At 32.0% G+C, this 21,013-nt stretch overlaps 1 pseudogene; it reads right to left on the reverse strand.

The window, feature by feature from the left end:
• The window catches only part of LOC149558469 (aldehyde dehydrogenase family 2 member B4, mitochondrial-like), a 47,950-nt pseudogene extending 27,217 nt beyond the window's left edge, over positions 1–20,733 (reverse strand).
• Positions 20,734–21,013: the final 280 nt, after the last annotated feature.

Below are 21,013 nucleotides of genomic sequence, written 5' to 3' on the forward strand. Positions count from 1 at the left end.
TGTTATATGTGGGCTTTAGATGCAAGGCTTCATCCACAAGTTTTTTATTGTGCATATTAGAGGTTCAAACTTAATATGCAAACATGTTGAAGATTTATGGAAACCTAATCATAAAAATAGAAGCAAAGAAGGTATCTTTGAAATAATAATTTTTTTCACATTCAACATCTTTTACTGTTTCTCAGTCTATATAGTAGGATAGACAGGGCTTTTGTGATTATGAAATGTATCTATCTATTTAGATGCTTCATTTGTCATGTCAATATGGCCATTACAAGTTCTCATCCTATATAATAGGATAGAGAAGGCTTTTGTGATTATGAAATCTATCTATCTATTTAAATGCTTCATTTATCATGTCAATGTCATCATTACAAGTTCTGATAGAATTGAACCATAATGCACACATTATACATTAGAAGGAATCCCATCTTCCCTAGGACCTCATGAGATCCGTTACACCTTTAAAGATTTGGAATTATCCACTTCTACAAATATCATGAAGAAAAAATATTAGTATAAATACCTTCAAGTAATTTCAAATATAGGAAAGCATAAATTCATTCAGAATGATCAACAATGTTCAAATAACTAATTAGTTTAGGTGACATCTATATTATTTAATTCAACCTCCTTATCCCTATTACTCTACTCCATTTTTATAAATCCTCATAAAAAAATCCCCTTGGGAACCTGAATCCAAAACCCTATTTCTACATTTACAAAGGCAAGTATACCTATCTCTATTTTCATATAGTTTATTGAATGTTTCTAACTACTTTAGACAAATGTTGGATAATTGTGGTATGGCTATTTTTTAGCCAATTTAATGCTTCAAGAATCACATTGAGGGGTTTCAGTGCATGTCATGTTCATTAGTGGGCTTAGATGTCAGGTATGGTGGTATTTATCATAACATTGTTAACAGGACCTACCTTGAACATATCCCTTTGACAAAAATGACTTTTGGGTAGGTATATTACTTCTGTATTGAAATATTTGAGTGGGATTCATTAGTTGTGAAAGCACTATTGGTACATAGCATCGTTGGTTTAGTTTCTAGTGGGCAATTTGGGATTGTACTTTCTTCCTTTGTGGCATGTGTATCTATTTTTTCATTCATTACTTATTAGAATTTGTCAAACTGAGGTCATTTAATAATGGTGAGTAGAAATATAATGTGTCAAATAAAGGAAATTCATAGATATACATTTTATTAGAAAGATGTTTTCAGTATGGATTTAGTTTTAAGTTTCTATAGATTTTGGGAGAGTAGACAACCATTTAAATTGGTTATTTGACTGCACAACACCTTCAATCGATTTTGTCCTCTCAGAGTTTGGTGTCCTCATTGTCTAAATCCAATCCATGGCTACTTCTTTGCACTATAGACTATTGTATGGCTTATTGCTTTTCCACAAACAAATGGATGAAGTTATCTCTTTCTTTCCTCCCAACTCCATTGTTGATTGCGTTGCTCAATGACTTTCATATTTTTGTTGCTAAAATAAATAATTTGAATCATTTTTATTGCATAGAGTGCTTCAAAACCTGAAACAAAAGATATCTTTCTATTTTAGGTAGTTATTAACTATTATTTCTAGTAAAGTTTTCATCTTCATCTTCCTTTTTACTCCTTTTATATAAATTTCTTTAAAAATTAAAAGCAGGTTCCCCTTAAAACAAGAGCATGGCTAGTCTTACAGACTATTGTTCAAAATTGTACTTTTGAAGCACTTAAGGGAGAATAATACCTTTGGTTAGTAGATTACCCATTTTTACATAAGTGCCTTGAAAAGGTTACTATAAAAGTCTATGATCTTTTCTTTATCCTCCAAACCATGTTAGTTTTAGTTCTATTTTAGTTTATGCTACGGGGGAGCATCACATAATAGTGTGATGACTATGTTCGTCATTGATGAAAACACAATAATAAGTTTGGAAAACACTAACAGAGAAGAAAACTAATATTTTTATATTGAGGGCAATATATTGTGTATCTACTTATGTGCATTTACTAGCATATACTACAACATGTATGTGACATGTGGGCAAGTGCAAAAAACCTGAATTGACAGTGTATGAAATATATTAATAATTTATAAAGAACCATAGGGAAATAGAGTATTAGGAAAACTTCTATTGTATGACTGATATAGCACATTATGTTTGGAATGAAGGATTGTGCAATTAACTAGAGGTAGCACACTAACTACTAATGACATCATCAACTGCATAGGTATTGAAGTCACATGAGTAGAAGGTTGTGTAAAACTGTGAGTTGATAGCATTAATTAAATGTGTATTTAATCTAATTAACTTATCATAAAGTATGGAGCTGACTCAAGGAGTTAATATTGACTATGGTATAAATAAAAGATGTTTTTCTACGTTTTAGGGAAAAGGGAGATTATGAAAAAGAGAAGACTTGCAAATTGCAAAGTAAAGGAGCAAAGCAATTTGCTATGCATGTAAGTGACCTCAAGGATTACTGTTGATGGATACATGTTTCCAGATCTGATTACATGATCTGACGGTGAAGTATTTTGACGTACTAGATAGAAGAAGAAGAAAAATACTATCACACATCTATTATTTTGAAAGGAATAGTACCAAGGTAAACTGGACAGTGTGTTGGTTGATTTGATCCTAAAGCTATTTGGATAGTGAGTTCAACTGCCTCCTTCAACTCCTAATAGGGTTGGAATCTCCTAACAAGGATTCAAAGTCTCCTAAGAGGTACTCTTTTCACTAAGCATTGTAATAGACTCCTAATAGGGTACATCCTCTAACAAGGAATATTCAAATTAGTACATTATCTTGTGGGCATCATTCCCACCGGGCTTTTCCCTCTAATCAAGGGTTTCCCTAGTCAACATATCTAGTGTAATTGTGTATGCACATTTCTTTATGGTTGCTATTTATTTTGATGATTAAGAATTGTTTTAGAACTTTAATATTTTAGATTGCTACATAATTGATTCACCCCCCCTCTTAGTTATACTAGTGAACTACTATTTCTAACAATTGGTATCATAGCTTTAGGTGCTTGAAGGAATGTTTAACAACTTTGGGAGATCCATGGTGAATCTATTCATGAAGGAAAGTCCTAGATTCAATGGAAAAAACTATGAAAATTGGAAGGATAAAATGAAGACTCACCTCTTATGCATGGGTCCAAGATATTGGCTTGTAACCGAAACATCAAAGAACATTCCAAAAGAAGACAATCTTGAAACTTGTACCTAGGAACAAAGAGAAGTGTTTATTTGTAACATAAGGGCAAGAGAAGTAATACTATTAGAATTACCTAAAAGTGACTACAGTTAGGTAAAACTACTCAAAAAATCTCATGAAATTTGGAAAAATTTAGAAGCTAATTATGAGGGTGATACACACGCAAAAAGGTGTAGATTGCAAAATTTGTATTGCACATTCCAAGATGCTAGAATCATGGAAGATGAATCTATACGAAGCTATGTTGGGAGAATATTTGAGATTGTTGAAGGAATCACATCTCATGATTGAAAGAAGTTTGATGATGAAGTGATATAGAGGATTTTGAAAAGTCTGACACCACCTTTCAAGATAGTAGCACACATGATTCAACTAATGATACATTGTACTACTAATTTCACCAAAGAAACATTGCTTGGTAGATGGAAGCTGTAGAATTTGATATAAAACAATCTAGAGAATTGGCAAAAGTTGAGACAGTATTTAGTTCACTAAACATCAAACTTACTTTAGTAAGGAACACAAAAATGTAAGGAGACATTACTAGTAGCAACAAGTTTATTGAAGAAAAGATCCAAGAGGGAGTAGCTCATTTTATGGAAAGAGAAAAGGATGGTAAGAATATCTTCAAATGTTGGACATGTAATGAATATGCTCATTATGCATCTAAGTGTCCTAAAAGAGAAAGAAACTTTAAGGGGAGGTCCAAGTCTAGAAGATCTAGAAGTTGTTTATATGCTAATGAAGAAGAAGAGAAATCTAATCAAAACATAAGTGAAGACAGATTAGGGTCCATAGCTATAAAGGAAAATGATCTTGATAGAGAAATAAAAGAAGAAAGTGCACTGATCTTACAAGTTGAAAAGAAAGATTGGATCATTGGTAGTGGTTGTTCACATCACCTGACTGGTGATATGAACAAGTTTGTCAAATTTAGAAGTCATGATGGAGCAATTGTCAGATAGGAAATAATATAGCCTACCATATTATAGGAATGGAATCTATCACACTTGATGGTGAAACATACACATATGATGTTTACTTTGTTGATGTACTGAAGCATAACTTGTTAAGCGTTGGAAAACTTATGGACAAAGAATACCAATTATAGTTTGGTAATAACACATGCATTATCAAGAAGAAGGAAAACTACTTGGTAGTGGCACTAAAGCTAGAGGTAATTTATTTTTGTTAAACTCCACTAAAATAACATGTTTGGTTGCAAATATTGACAACAGTTGGCTATGGCACAGAAGATTTTGTCATATTAACTTTGATAACATTGTGAAGGCCAGTAATACACTTGTTGTAAGATATTTACCTAAAATTATTGAGCCCACTAAAACTATTTTTAAGGAATGTATTTTGGCTAAGAAAAAGAGTCTTAATTCCAAGCAAGTAGTTTTGCACTACACAAAAGTTGGAATTGGTTCATATAGATCTGAGTGGTATTGCAAGAACAAGAGGATTCTATGGAGAAAGGTACTTTATGATTTTTGTTGACGATTTCACTAGAATGATGTGGGTAGATTTTCTTAAAGAAAAATCAGAGGCATTTGAAAAATTCAAGATATTTAAGAACAAAGTCAAAATCAAATGTTCTAGATCAGATAGAGGAGGAGAATTTAGATCTAGGGAATAAAATATCTATTATGAAGAGCACGACATCAAAAGATAGCTATCTTTACCCCATACACCTAAGCAGAATGGGATTTCTGAAAGAAGAAACAAATTAGCTATTGAAGTAACAAGAGATATGTTATTTGAGAATGATGTACCAAAGACTTTTTGGAGAGAAGTAGTCAATACAATAGTATACACACTAAACATAATGTAGATTAGGAAAGGTACAGACAAAACACCCTATGAATTATGGTTTGGTCACTCACCATGTATCAAGTACTTCAAGATATTTGAGAGATGATGATATCAGTAAGTTTGATCCAAGGAGTGATGAAGGTATGTTTCTTGGCTATTCATTAAAAAGAAAAGCCTACAGATGTTTCAACTATGGAAAAAAAACTATAGTAGAGTGCACAAATGTTAAAATTGATGAAAAGTTTGGCACCAAGAAAAAGATAGTGGATTATAACTCTGATGGAGATGATTACTCTGGAATGACTAATAGAAGTAATGAGTTATTTCTCAAGACTAACCATGATTTGTAGAACAGCGTGCAAATTGAAGATGGAAGGGAAGAATAGAGTATAGTGCCTAATATTAGAGTTGAAGCAACAACTCCTACCCCAAATAGGAACTTGGTAAGAAATCATCCTGCTGATTAGAAAATAGGAAGTAAAGAAAAGGGAGTAATGACAAGGAGTAGAATTAATGAATAACTATATATGATATCTCAAGTAGAACCAAGAAGTGTAGATGAAGCAATCAAAGATGATCATTAGATAAAAGAAATGAAGGAAAAAATATAGTATATAATTAAAAATGACACATGGGAATTAGTTCCTATACTCAAGGATAAAATTGTGATTGGCACAAAATGGGTATTCAGAAATAAAATGAATGAATAGTGAGAAGTGATAAGAAAAAAAGAAAGACTTGTATGCAAAGGCTACTCTCAAAAAGAAGGAATTGATTATGAAGAAACATATGCACCTATAGCAATGATGAAAGTAATTAGAATGTTCCTAACATATGCAGTAAATAAGAATTTTAAGGTATATCAGATGGATGTTAAGTAAGCATTCTTGAATGGAGAACTAGAAGAAGTATACATTGAACAACAAAAGGTTTTTCTTTTAACAAAAGAGAACGATATAGTTTGTAAACTAAGAAATCATTGTATGGATTAAAGAAAGCACCAATAATCTGGTATGCAAGGTTGGACAAATACTTCGCAATGCTTGGATCTGCTAAAGGAATAGTAGATAGTAACTTGTACTTGAAGAAAATAGGAGATAATTTACTAATAATCATTATATTTGTTGATGACATCATCTTTGGTGGAATTGATGAAGTTAGTAATAAATTCTCAAACATGAAGAATGAGTTTGAGATGAACATGATAGGAGAAATGAAATTCTTCTTAAGACTACAAATTATTCAAAAAAAGGAGGTATCTTTATCTATCAGACCAAGTACTTAAAAGATTTTCTGAAAAGATTTGGTTTAGAAAATTGTAAACCTTTTGGAACTCCTATGGTAACTGGTCATAAGTTATCAAGCAAAAATGAGACCCCCACTATTGAAAAAAAGAAGTACAAATCCATGATTGGAGGATTAGAATATCTCACTCATAATAGACCAAATATAGCTAATGCAGTTGCAATGGTGACAACATTTAAAGCTGATCCTAAAGAATATCACTATGCAATAGTAAAGAGGATATACAAATATCTAGAAGGAAAATAAAATTATGACATTGGGTATGATAGAAGAAATTACTTTACTCTTTATACTTATACATATGCTAATTGGGCTAGAGATAGGGATGATAGAAAAAGCACTAGTGGAGGAGCATTTTTCCTTGGAGGAAAACTAGTTTCATGGCTCAACAAGAAACAAGGTTGTACCTCATAGAGTACTGCAGAAGTATAATATGTTTTAGTAGCAAACAACTAAATCAAGTCATATGAATGGAGCAAATGATGAAGGATAATGGAATTATATCCACAGAACTTGTTATCATTTATTGTGATAGCATAAGTACTATTAATATATCTAAGAATCTTGTTTTAACCTCCAAAATTAAGCACATAGCAATAAAATATCATGTGCTAAAAGAGAAAGTCACAGAGAAAGAAATCGAACTAGAGTACATTAACACCAAGGAATAGGTTGCAGACATTTTTCCAAAAGCCTTACCAAAAGATACATTTGAGTACCTAAGAGGTATGCTTGGGCTTATGCCCCTACCTAGCTCAGAGTAGAAGATGCAAAAGTGCATCAGTCTAGGGTACGTTGCACCATTTTTACACTAGACTAAATGCTAATGCTTTCCTCTATGGGGGAGTATATGTAATGAACAAAGTCAGCAAGGACTCTTGGTGAATGATAATTGGTGTATAACAGTGTCTTTAGAAACTAGTTTTTTTTATAGAATTATATGCAACAAACCTACTTGTGGTTGTAATTTTAGATTGTTGAATGCTCAATTTCTTGTATTACCTTTGACATTGATGTCAATGGGGAAGAGAGAGTGACATGGAAAAATATCAGAGAGAGTTTTTTACTATGGGGGACAAGTGTTGCAATAAAGGATTTGCATAAAGCAAGATTTTAGTGATGAAGAAACTTGTTGGTATTTTTGGAACTAGATGTTTTTCATCTATGTTTCAATCAATGCCAAAGGGGGAGATTATTACCATGAATGCTGATGCTATTGGAAGAATAAAAAAATAGTGTTATGGCTACATTTTTCATTGATGACAACATGGTAATAATTTTGCAAAACACTAATAGAGAAGTAGAAAGAGATTATTGTATAGAGGGCAATACATTGCCTATCTACTCATGTGCAGTTACTAGCATACACTATAGCATATATGTGTGATGTGGACAAGTGTGCAGAACCTGAATCGACAGTGTATAAAGATATTAATGATTTACAAAGAACTACAGGGAAATAGAACATTAGGAAAACAACTTCTACTATATGATTGATATAGCACATTGTCTTTGGAATGAATAATTGCATAGTTAACTAGAGGTAGCACACTAACTACTAATGACATCAACAAGTGTGAAGGTATAGAAGTAACATGTGTGAAAGGTTGTGTATAACTGTGAGTCGATAATATTAATTAAATCTGTATTTCATTTAATTAAATTATGATAAAGTATGGAGCCAATTCAAGGAATTAATATTGAGTATGGTATAAAGAAAAGATGTTTTTATAAGTTCTAGGGACAAGGGTGTTTAAGAAGTAAAGAAGAATTTTGAATTAAAAAGTAGAGGAGCAAACCAATCTACTAATGCATGTTAGTGACCTCAAGGGTTGCTGTTGATGGATACATAGTTCCATATTTGATTGGATGATCTAGTGTAATAGTTTGATGTATTGGATAGAGGAAGAAGCAAAAGACTATTACACATCTATTATTCTAAAAGGAATACTATCAAGGAAAATTAGATAGTGTGTTCATTGATCTAATCCTAAAGCTATTTTGATAGTGGGTTTAGCTATATTCTTCAACTCCTAACAGGGCTAGAATCTCCTAACAAGGATTCAAAGTCTCCTACTAGGGACTCTTTGTATGAAGCATTGTAATAGACTCCTAATAGGGTCCATCCTCTAAAAAGGAATATTTAGATTAGTACATTATCTTGTGGGCATCATTCCCACTAGGGTTTTCCCTTTGATCAAATGATTACCTAGTCAACATATCTAGTGTAATTGTGTGTGAGCATTTCTTTATGGTTGTTGTTTGTTTTGATGATTAAGAGTTGTTTAAGAAGTCTAATATTTAAGATTGTTGCATAACTAATTCACACCCCCCCCCCCAAACACACCCCCAACACTCTCAGCTATACTGGTGAACTACTATTTCTAACAGCATCATGGGTTCAGTTTCCAATGGGCAATTTGGGATTGTGATTTCTACCTTTGTGGCATGTGTATCTATTTTCTCATTCATTACTTATTAGATTTTTTGAAAATGAGGTTGTTAGATAATGGTTAGTGGAAATATAATGTGTCAAATAAAGGAGATTCATAGATATACAATTTATTAGAAAGACTTTTTCAGTATGGATTTAGTTGTAAGTTTCTATAGATTTTGGGAGAGTGGACAACCATTTAAAGTGGTTATTTGACTCCACAATACCTTCAATCCAATTTTTCCTCTTGTAGTTTGGTGTCCTCATTGTCTAAATCCAATCCATGGCTGCTTAAATGCACTACAGAATATTCTATGGCTTATTGCTTTTCCACAAACAAATGGATGAAGTTATATCTTTGTTTCCTCCCAACTCCACTATTTATTGCATTACTCAATGAATTTCATATTTTTATTGCTAAAATAAATAAGTTCACTCATTTTTATTTCATAGAGTACTTCCAAACCTGAACCAAAATATATCTTTCAGTTTCAAGTAGTTATTAACTGCTATTGCTAGTAAAGTTTTCATCTTCATCTTCCTTTTTAGTCCAATTATTATATAAATTTCTTTAAATAAATAAAAAGTAGGCTCCCCTTATAACAAGGGCATGGCTAGTCTTACACACTATTGTTCAAAATTGTACTTTTGAAGCACTTAAGGGAGAATAATGTCCATACCTTTGGTTAGTATATTACCCATTTTACATAAGTGCCTTGAAAGGGTTATCATAAAAGTATGTGATCTTTTTTTAATCCTCCAAGCTCTATCAGTTTTAGTTCTAGGATGAACGCCTTAATGCCTCCTTCTTGTTGGACATGTTAATGCCAACCAATTGATAAGTTAATGAAAATTTCCTATGACATAAGTACCTTTAAAGGTTTACCACAAAATTTTGTGGTCTTTTTTAATCCTCCAAGCCATGTTAGTTTTAGTTCTAGGTTGATGGCCTTAATGCCTCCTTGTTGTTGGACATGTTAATACAACCAATTGATAAGTTAATGCAAATTTCCTATGACCACAAATAGTTTCTATAAAATTCATTCCTATTGTAGGTTTGTCACCTCTCGATCCTTTACTAAATATTTTAGAAGGTCCTTTTTGGTAGATTATGGTCTTCTTATTAGAGTCCAGTAATGCATTTTTTGTTTGTTGAATAATCATTGGTTGAGTTCATATTGAATGCACTTTGTTGGTACACATGATGTGATGTTTGTCTATATTAGATAATATTGCTTCATAGTCTACCAACATTCAATATATTCAAATATTTAGTTGCAAGCTCCATAAATTTTTGACTTGGTATATTTTATAGTAATTTTATAACCACCTTAGAGGTTTCCTTGAAATGAGATGTTTAACATGTTGTTTCATTCTACTTTTTTAATCGTTCCAAATCCTTCAAAATCAAGCTACATATAGTGTGTCAAAAAAATTGCCTGTATTAAGGGATGACATAAGTAAAATAGGAAATGATGACGTAGCGATGACCCTTGGTTAATACAATTTATCAAAACTGAAGATTATGTTTACTTTTGCATGAGACTAACATTTATAGTTAGAAGCTTCTTTCATAATTGGAAACTCTTAAATATGAATAAAAAGTATTTTTTTTTTGTAACATCTTGATGTAGGAATGGGATTCATCCTCTATTCTGATGTTTTGTTCAGCAATAATATTGAACAATATTATTGAAGCACTATTAGTGTCTGCCATCTTTTACAATAGTAACCAATGGTCAGTTGAGTCCATTTAGTGCATTACAACTTAGACATAAGTTGATACTTAATTTTTTTGGTTACTAGTTTGTAGTATGTTCAAGACAATCTGAATTTCAAGAGTTAGAGTAATGGCCAACTTCTAAATTGATCATTTGACACTATTCATTCCTTCACCTATTTCTGGCAAAACATTCTTTTTATTGTTCTAGATTCTTTGTGTTGAATTTAGTCCTTTAATTGATGCTAGCATTTGGTTTCACATACCTCATTTCTTTGAATAGGTCTTACTAAATAGCCTATTTTTCGCATTATCTAGCAGAAACTTGAGAACTAGAATCTACCTTACATACTCCTTCTAGTATTCTAAATACTAAAGGCAATAGTACTACAAACAAAATAGTACTTCAAATAGGTATTTTGAAATTTGGACAAGGGTGTGCTTCATCAATAATAAAACTCAGTAATTCATCAAACCAATTTCATTTTGTAAAATTTGTGTATCATGTTTGAAAAAATGTTACCTTTCTACTTTGCTAAAATTTATCATGATACAAAGGCCTAAGCCAAGATGAAGTTAAAAAAAAAAGCTATAATTGCAATACAATTTCATATTTCCTTTGTAATTATTTGTAGATAAGCAAAGAAGAAGATGATAGAATCTTTAATATTACATATTAGATAATCTGTTTGTCAAGTTGAAGTATTATTTGGACATAAATGGTACATTTCATACAAATACATAAATGATACAAGTCTTTGAGCCATTTTATTGGAAACTAGAAAGTATTCATCAATATGTATTTATAAACATCTATATGCAACAGCGAAAAATAATTCACACATACTTTAATAAATACTAGCTCTAAGATAAAAAATTAAAAATAGTAATGATTACTAGCTCAAAATAAACTCAAACTCTATTATTGTGTACTTGACAAGTTCCCTTTTGTTGTTGTTTACTTAATGCTATACTTCTTGATAGAGTTGGGAACTCATAGAAAGTTATAGGTTCATATTTATTCTCACCAAAAAGAGTAAGATAATTTTAGCTAGGATTTGTAGAATGTGCAGGGCAACACACAATCAAGACAATTTAAAATCCATGGGCAAGTTGCTTAACATCTTTATTGTACAGTGTTCAAATTCAAAATATTGCATTGCTGAGGGCATTTGGCTGCACCAAATGGGAGTGATAGATTGAGACAATTGCTACAAAATGAAAGAGTTTTCCACCCCATCCCAGTAGTTATTGAGTAATGTTGTTTTTGAATGTCAGTATCAATGTAGTAAGCTCATTTGGACAATATTAAGGGGGCATCATATTTAAAAGGAAACATTGAGTAATTTTTTTCCTAAAGAAATTGCATCTAATGCATTGACATGTTCTCTTTGCCTTCTTGTTTTGTATACCTTATGAACTCTCTTCTTCTCATTAGCCATGTTGTTGACATGACCCATCCCATCTTATTGTCCTATAGTGGACTCATAAAAAACTCTTTTCCATTATTGTTATTAACATAAGTGTTCTTGCTTCCATCATATAAGGATCTAAGATCAACTTACCATACTTTACCCAAGATTACATGATAATCACCAAAAGACATAACATCACATAGGATAGTATCACAATATGAACCAATACTAAAAGAAATATATTCTTGTTCTTTGATATCAACCCAGTGATAATTAGTCATTCCATAAACTTTATAAGTTGTACCATGTGATATCTTTTTAATATTCAATTTAGAAACCATTTCATTTGAAACAATATTAGTATAGCACCACTAGAAACAGTAGCCTTCCATAGCTTACCCTTGGATTTGCATGTGTTCTAAATATGGATGACCTCTAAATACATTTTGTATCATCATTCTTTGCCATGTTGACCACTATACTTACCATCAAATCTTTTTGCACTCAGCAACCTCTAATCCCACTTTCAATCCAAGATCTATCAGCAAAGAGTCACCACCTTGGAACACTCCCTGAGGATGATTCAACTCTAAGTAGTGTGATAGTGGAGGGCTTTGCATAAAGTCTTGTTCATGGTCTCTTATGCTTTATATTCAGGGCATCTATAGATAATAAAATTTAGAAATTGTTTATATCTCTTATGGAAATGCTATTGTTTATTCTATGACTACATAAAATGGTTGAACTTATTCAAGTTGCTAGTTTAATATCATGACTACATTTCACACAATTCAATGCATTGAATGGTATCCTAATTAAGAGTTATTTCTCCAAAACATTTGTATCCATATGTTTACTATCTTTTTATGTGCTAGATGGTTGGAGACCTAGGGAATTGCACTCAAAATTACAAAAACTTCATTATATTATAATGTAAAAGTGTTTCTTACAATTAGAAAATGCATTAGTTACACCAAATTTTTCTTTCAAAACCATATTTGCAAATATTAACATTAGGTACAACATGTTCAATTTTTTTGCAAATAATATACACATTAGTTAGATCAATTTTTTCTTTAAAAACCATATGTGTAGATATAAACATTAAGTACAAAATGTCCAATTTATTTGTAGATATATTTTTCTATAAAGAAAGACCACACCTAAAAACATGAACCCAAAACAAAATAGTGAGACAATGGCTACATTGTGGTCTCAGTTCTAAAGAAAATTTGATAAATATAATTGTCCTTGCAAAATGTGTAGGCTTAAAGAATCAAAGAATTCTAATCACAACAGCCTAGAGTCATTATAGGCAACATGGTCATGTTTAAGCGGGACACAATTTTTGTCTATTTTCGAGTGTGGATTTCTTACTGGAGGAACATGGAGGTGTGAATATCCAAGTAGAGGATAACACTCCCATGGAAGAAGATGATAATGTGCCAAAAGACATGATGAAGGAAGATGATATTGGAGTAGGTGATGAAGAGGCTCATGATGATGGTACTAGTGCATCTGATAATGATGATTAAGATGGTCTTGATATACCTTTACTTGAGAAGGCACACGAGCCCCTATACGAAGGCTCTAAAACAATTCTTCTCTTTGCTATAGTGTTATTGGTGACTTTAAAGGTTATGAATGGTTTATCCAATGTAGCATTGTCAAGTAGGCTAAGGTATGCCATTTTTGTCATCTTCAATGTTAGCATGCAATTACTATTCATTATATAACAATGCATATTTTTTGTTGTAGGTTGATAGGTGAGTTTATGTTACCACCATCAAATATTTTGCCTCGTTCATACTACAAATTATCTACTATTATGAATTAGATTGGAGTGAAGTGTCAGATAATACATGTATCTCCCAATGATCACATTATATATCATAAACAACATGAATTTGCAATAGAATGCCCTGATTATCATATTAGTAGATATCAGTCAAATCAAATAACAAAAAAAGTGCCTCACAAGGTTCTTCGATACATTCCCATTATTCCACATCTTCAAAAATTATTAAGGTGCACTAGCTTGGTACAATTTATGGATTACCATGCACACAATATAAGTCAAGATGAAATAATGCAAATGCCTGTAGATGGTTCTGCATTTAAAGAGATAGAAGAAACATGGTCACACTTTAAAGAAGAACCTCACAATCTAATACTTTCATTACTAGTCAATAGTGTCAATCCATTTGGAGATATGAGATCTGTTTACTCAGTGTGGCCTATTTTTGTTATTAGCAATAACATTCCTCCTTGGATGTCCATAAAGAGGGAGTACATAATATTTTCAATGATTATGTCAAGTATTTTTTTCATTTAATATTTATCTAAATTAATTTATAAAAAGTGCATGAAAATGTTCATAATAATTAGGTAATGTTTATGTTCATTCAATTACTAGGTAAGTACAAAGTTAAAGATATGAATGTCTATATTGAGCCCCTAATTGATGAGTTGTTGAAGTTATTGAATGTTTTCACTATGTATTAGGTCTTTAGACCAATAGGACATTGAAAATTTCAATTCCATACAATACTTGCATGGACATTACATGATGCCCCTAGGCTAACTCATTTTTGCGGTATGTTAAATTGTTAAGATCACATATTTTTGGTCTATTATAGTGCTTACTGTTAGGATAAACCATGGACAGAAATAAAAACTACATGCAAATATAACCAATAATAGAAAATAATAGAACACACAGAAAAGAACACAAGGCACCAAGATTTAATGTGGTTCACCCAATCCCTGGGCTACATCCACCAAACAGCAAGTCCGATCTTATTACAATCCAGTGATTACAACCTGATTACAATCCGTAATCCCTTACAGCTCAATACCGCCGCAAGAACCAATTTCGTATCACAACATTATGAAAAATACCCAACCCTAAGCCCTTTTATACAAGTATTAAATCGCTTTAGGGTTATAACATGTCGGCCATATGTTGGCCATAATATGTTGGCTACCATGTTGGCTACTGCCCAAAAAAAAAATTATTTATGAAGTATGTACAACACTTTCCTGATCAGTCACCACAATCTAACAATCTCCCACTTGGGGACTGATCAGGCTCCACACTAAACAACAATCTCCCACTTGGAGACTGATCCTGTAGCAATACCACTACCACATGGGGCTCCCACTGGATCAAACCATCCTGGACTCTACTGTTCTTTTATTCATGTTCAGTCTAAAAGACCAACCGAAGCTGAAGAGGAGTTCAGCTTCTCCCTTGTTACAACCTTTGTCAACATATCTCTTAGATTGTCATTGGTATGCATCTTCTCCAGCTTTAACTGTCCATCCTCCAAAACTGACCGAATGGAATGGTATCGCAATTGTATGTGTTTGGTCTTAGAATGTAGAGCTGAATTCTTAGCAAGATGAATGGAACTCTGACTATTTGTGAACAAATAATTATCCTTCTGAGGATGTCCCAATTCTTCCATTTGCATCTTCCATAACTGGAAGTTCTACCCATTAAACCTATCAACCCTCAACTTACCCTCATCTGCCATTGCTCCCACTCAACTGTGAGACTCCCACTTAACCGTGAGACTTTCCTACAGAGGATAACTAAAAGACAACCTTGCTCTGATACCACAATCTAACAATTACACATTACTATTGTATGCTTAATTTGTGCATAATAATTGTACATGATCTTTTACGTCTTTAGACAAAGGAAAAATATGCATGTCTAGTTTGTGGTTCGAAGATGAAATCTCATCATTCAAGAAGTTTAGGAAAGCAGTTGTATACTATCTTTGAATATTTTAGAGCATGTTGAACATCATGGTGAAGGAGTGGAGCATGTTCCAAGTGTTTAGCATGTTGACATGGTGGTAGATAATGTACATGATGTGGCATTGTTAGGTAAGAAAAATGCATGTTATGTTGTACTAGTACTTAATTATATACTTGCAATGGTTAAAAAAAGAAAAAGAGCATTCCAATTGAACCATTTTACTTGTTCCTGCAATAGAGCCCCCTTTAGTGCAATAGCCTCCTACTCCTCCAAAGAGGAGGAGTCATCATAATTTGACATTACATGTGCCACAAAAGGAGGAAAATGAGGAAGATATCGATGCTCCTATCAACCTTTTTCTTAATAGATATAAAAAACAAAAAGAAGAAATGATGTTTTAAAAATGCTCTTTGATAAACCTTGTTGGATAATGAAAGAACTTTGTTTTAAGTAATTATCTATGAATATTTCATATTAATATTGATTTTTATTTTATGTTAATGAATATTGTTATGTGTTAATGAAGTCTTGATTAGTATTCTGTATTAATGAATTTTATATCACATTAATGAATGTTATGTGATTGTATTGATTGAATGTTATAGTTCATAAATGGATGAATGAATGAATGAAGTATGTAATTAGATGATAATGGGTAATTTATATTGATGTTAGGGGGAGGGGGGTGAGGCCAGATGAGCTTCCACCTTCACATAGTTGGCCTTGTTAAGTAGAGAATATTATAGTATTCTTGGAACCAAGTGAAACTCAAACTAACATACCAAGAAATCGCAAAACCCAAATCCATTTGTACCTCTCATCTTCTCATCCCAATAAGTCATCTTTTCAATATTCTATTATTCACAATCTTGATAATGGTAGCCTCCATCTTGTCGATCAGTTGCTCCTATACTATCCTTTTATTTTTAAAAATGTGTCTATTTCTCTCCTAGCATAACTCCCATATGAAAATAGATGGTGTTGCAGTCCACAAGCCACCATAAAAATAGTCCTTATTTCAAACAAATGTTTTTCTTTGGTCTTCGCTATTTGTAATTAGGTCATAATAGCCCTCCTTAGTATTCTAGTTTGTAGTAGTAATTTGATAGTTGCTCTGAACAACCTTGACCCCACAAGAAATTTGCAAACCATAGTGGATGGGGACTACTGGAGCAACCTTCGTTACTGTATCCAAACAAAGGTAAACCATTTACTTTGTTTTTGTATATCATGGAAAGACTTATAAACTTATCTCCATATTCCAACTTTATTAAACTAATTTCTCCTCTATCTCTTTTGGTGCTCAGAATTGGTATTGCTATTGAAAGATAGTAGTACAGAAAGTAGAATGTGAGTATGTGAGATTTAAAGCTAGCCTTCATTTGATAATATTGCTAGGATATGTTTAGTTTTATTTGTTACTTTTGTATCTAATTTTAAGTACCTTTCTAAGTTTGCATATATGTTTATAGAATTCAATAGAATGGTCTTACTCGAACATAATTCATGTTCATTTTCTGTGGTTTTTGATATTAGCCCATAGAATTGGTTTAATGTGACTCTAGGCAATTTCATCAATAGTGCAACTAGAATTTCCTTCACCTTGTAGTCCAAGCTTGTTCTCTAACACCTAATTCACTAAAATTCTTATAAAGGTCTTCTAGGGTCCTACACCTTTCCCAAACTCTATGATCCATAATCAAAATGAAAAGAGAGCTAAAATAATAAAAATGAAATATAATAAATTACATTTAGTAACAAATTTCAAGTAGAAGATAAATTCAATATCTGTAGCTAGATGTAAACTCTGTTGTGATGAGGGATGAATAAAATAAAAGAATTTTACTTCTCCACTATACATATTTATTTTTTATTTAGTTATAACTTTTCTCCTTTTAAAAAGATCTATGCACGAAATGAGATTTTGAATATGGATTATTAAAATAATGAACATCAACAAAAATATCATGTTGTAGACATCTGGCTCTGAGTTTAATCTTAAAAGGTCCTATCAATTTATTCAAAATTGAAGTTACATACCTCTCTAGAAAAATGAGCACAGTAAGGTGTAGTTAATGGGGTCTGCTCTATAGATTTGATAACCATTGTGCATCCCGTGGTGAAAGTGAGACTCATCTTACAGGAAAAAAAGATGAGGGGAAAGTTTCATGGTATAATCTGACCAGACACTCCATTGGGCTCATGCAATGTATATACTTAGTACTGCCCATTCATCTTCAATGTCAACCCATGAATCTTATTAGCATACCCTACAAAAGTATAGAATTGGTCATGCTTTTAGGAACTATAATTTCCAACCCTAAATAACATAGTAGAAGTAAAATTGCTAATTAAAACTAGTTATTATCCTTTACTAGCATAGTATTGCATAATGGCAGTTGAGCCGAGAACATCCCTCATCTTGACCATATCCAAAGGTTTTCCACTGTCCCATGTCTCTAATGCTGCAATGTCATTTGAATGCTGAAGAAGTAGATCTGTATATTTGTGTAGTATACCACCTCTTTCCTATAATTAGAAGTAGAAACATGGGTCAATTATTTTGATTCAAAATATATATATCTAAAATATGATAGCTAATATCATCATTTGATTACTGAAAAAGATATTGCTTAACTTATTATGGATGTTAATGCTCTCAAAAGAACACAAATTTTGTTATGTCTTGTAGTTGAAAGAGACACATCTTCTTAAATCAAAATTATGAACTTGGCCTTAGACAATGGCATTTTCTATAAATGATCAATTACTGGTGATTAAATAGTGGAAATGGTTCATAAAGTACAATTTTACAATTAGGTTTACATGCTAGCTGTGCATAAACTTGGAGAAAATTCCATGGCTAATTGCATTCAAGTTGGAATCGTATTGGAATAAATGACCTTCTTAAAAGATCTAATGTTTCACTTCTATGAGCATCACCTAGATGCAATGAGTGCTAAGCATATTATTCATTTTTATGGGAGATGGATTCTCATGAACCACTACTTATGAAATATGAGTCAATAAATTTGACTTACTTGACTCTGTGAATTTTATCTCCTACTTATCAATGATGCATTATAAAGGACTTTCAAATCAAAAAATGGGTGGGACAGTTAGGTAGGGGTAAACAAAGAGACCACCTACCCAAGTTGTACAAAAGAGCTTGAAGGCATGTCAAGGTATGTGTCCTAGATTATAAGGGTCTTATCTAAGGGTAGAAGGGCAACCTCATTAGGCAAGAATTGTTTAAAACTTGTTACATTGAAAATCTGTGGTGACAACTCTAAAGGATTCATTGATAATCTATGATGGTGTCCCCTTTTGAAGGAGATGTGGAGGACATGGAATTGGACATTTGCTAGGTTCCTATCTGAGGGTAGAAGGCTTTATTTAGAAAAATTACTTGTTGAGAGTGTTAACTTGGTGGTCAACAAATCTTTAGAGATTTGTGCTATGGATTTTGATAAGTTTGGACATTTGTATTGGGCATTAATAGTTCAATTTTTTCATGCAACAACAAATACTACTACGAAGTGGTATCAAAGCCTTAGGTCACAAAGTTTGATTTTCCCTTCAAAATTTGTGTGATAGAATGCTACTAACATTACTTGCATTAGGTAGCTTTGTTTTGGTATTAGTTATGCATTCAGAGAGGCTATCTGTTGAGGAAACTCTAGAGGCTACCTGCTCATCTAAGCCAACAATGTTAATCCTTCTAGACTTTTAAGGTCACTAGCTCAAACTAAATAAGTTAAAAATGACTACTGAACCCTAAGAAACAAAATCAAAATCATACCTGGCCTGACATACAAGGCCATGGGCCATGATCAAAAGGAGCCCTCACTTCTTTAATAGACAAATCAACATCCTCTCTCATAGCTTTTGACACACTCATTATAACTTACTCTGTTTGTGAATAAGATGTCTCAAATGTTTTCCCTACACATAAATTCATTGAGATTAAATGCATGCAATTCTCTACAATCTATGAATCTATAAAGATAGCTTTTATTAATTGTTTGTCAACTCTTTGTATTATTGTTTTAAATCACTCTTTCTCTGATCTATTGAAAAGATGTAGTAGTGCAGTGCTAGTGCAGTAAATCTTTACCCTATTGCTATTACTTAATTCTCATAAAGGTTTTCTATTAGAATAACTTATCTAAAAATGGATCATATAGTATGATTTAATAGTGTTGATATAAAAATTAAGAGTTGTCAATCACTAATTCATTTTATGATGATTCATAGAATATCATTCAAAAAATGATAGATCAGAAGATGTAATCTAAAATGATGCAAAAAATAACAAAATTAAATTTAGAAACTATTTCATCAATTTATTAAGATTCTAACTAGAACTACTAGTTAAATTTATTCTATAGTCTATATATTTTTATAATTTTAAAGATTTGGTATGATGAGCTAGAGACTAGTAGAGTTAGATTTACCACTTGAACCATGTTCAATCAGTTACATTAGTTTTTCAAATTTTATATAGTATTAATATTAACATTTTTTCTTGAAATTATAGTGTAAAATTTTTACATTCAACAAATTTGATCACGGTTGGTCTTATTCAAAACCAAACAACTTCACTAACAGACCAAAGATCTATTTGTATTTTTTGATTTCCTATTCCATTCTCTATTTGACATTAAACTAATGACTATGTTCATAGATGTTACATTGAAAATATGTAGACATTGAATCTAGGAACAATCTTAATATTAATATCAAGACAACCAACAAAATGTTTTAAAATATTCTCTTATAAAGAAGAATTTTGGGCATGCAAGGTTATGAAAAATTGTTTTCCCTATATTAAGTGCAAGATCAGTAGAACCAAAGGCTTTCTAGGTGAACCAAATCCTGTCATGAACTACTTACATGTTCTGAAATTCAAGGAAAAATAAAATGTACAACACAATATTATATTACTTGAAACTAAATCCACAAACTCTCCATTGATGAAGAGCTTTGTTTATTTCATAGTGGTTGAAGGTTTTATGGGTCCTCCTTCGTCCATCATTAACTTCCAAGGCCCTAGTTCTGCTCCATTAAATCTAGTGGATGCCATTAGCTACTTTTCTTCTTCCCTTCTCTATGTAGATCGAAATCCCAAAAAGTTCTTAGGAAATGCTGAGCATACCTCTCCTCCTTTATGCAAAAGCAAACATATAGAAAACCCCACACCAACATGACAAATTGAATTTCTTCACATTCACCAGCACTAAATATTCCATAGCTAAGAGATGAAAAAATGCACTTCACGTTTCAAATATTTTATTACTACTTCCAAACAATTC

Source organism: Cupressus sempervirens, chromosome 5 (genome assembly GCF_028749045.1).
Source record: "Cupressus sempervirens isolate cs-2001-9-10 chromosome 5, ASM2874904v1, whole genome shotgun sequence".
In the NCBI taxonomy this organism is placed as follows: Eukaryota; Viridiplantae; Streptophyta; class Pinopsida; order Cupressales; family Cupressaceae; genus Cupressus; species Cupressus sempervirens.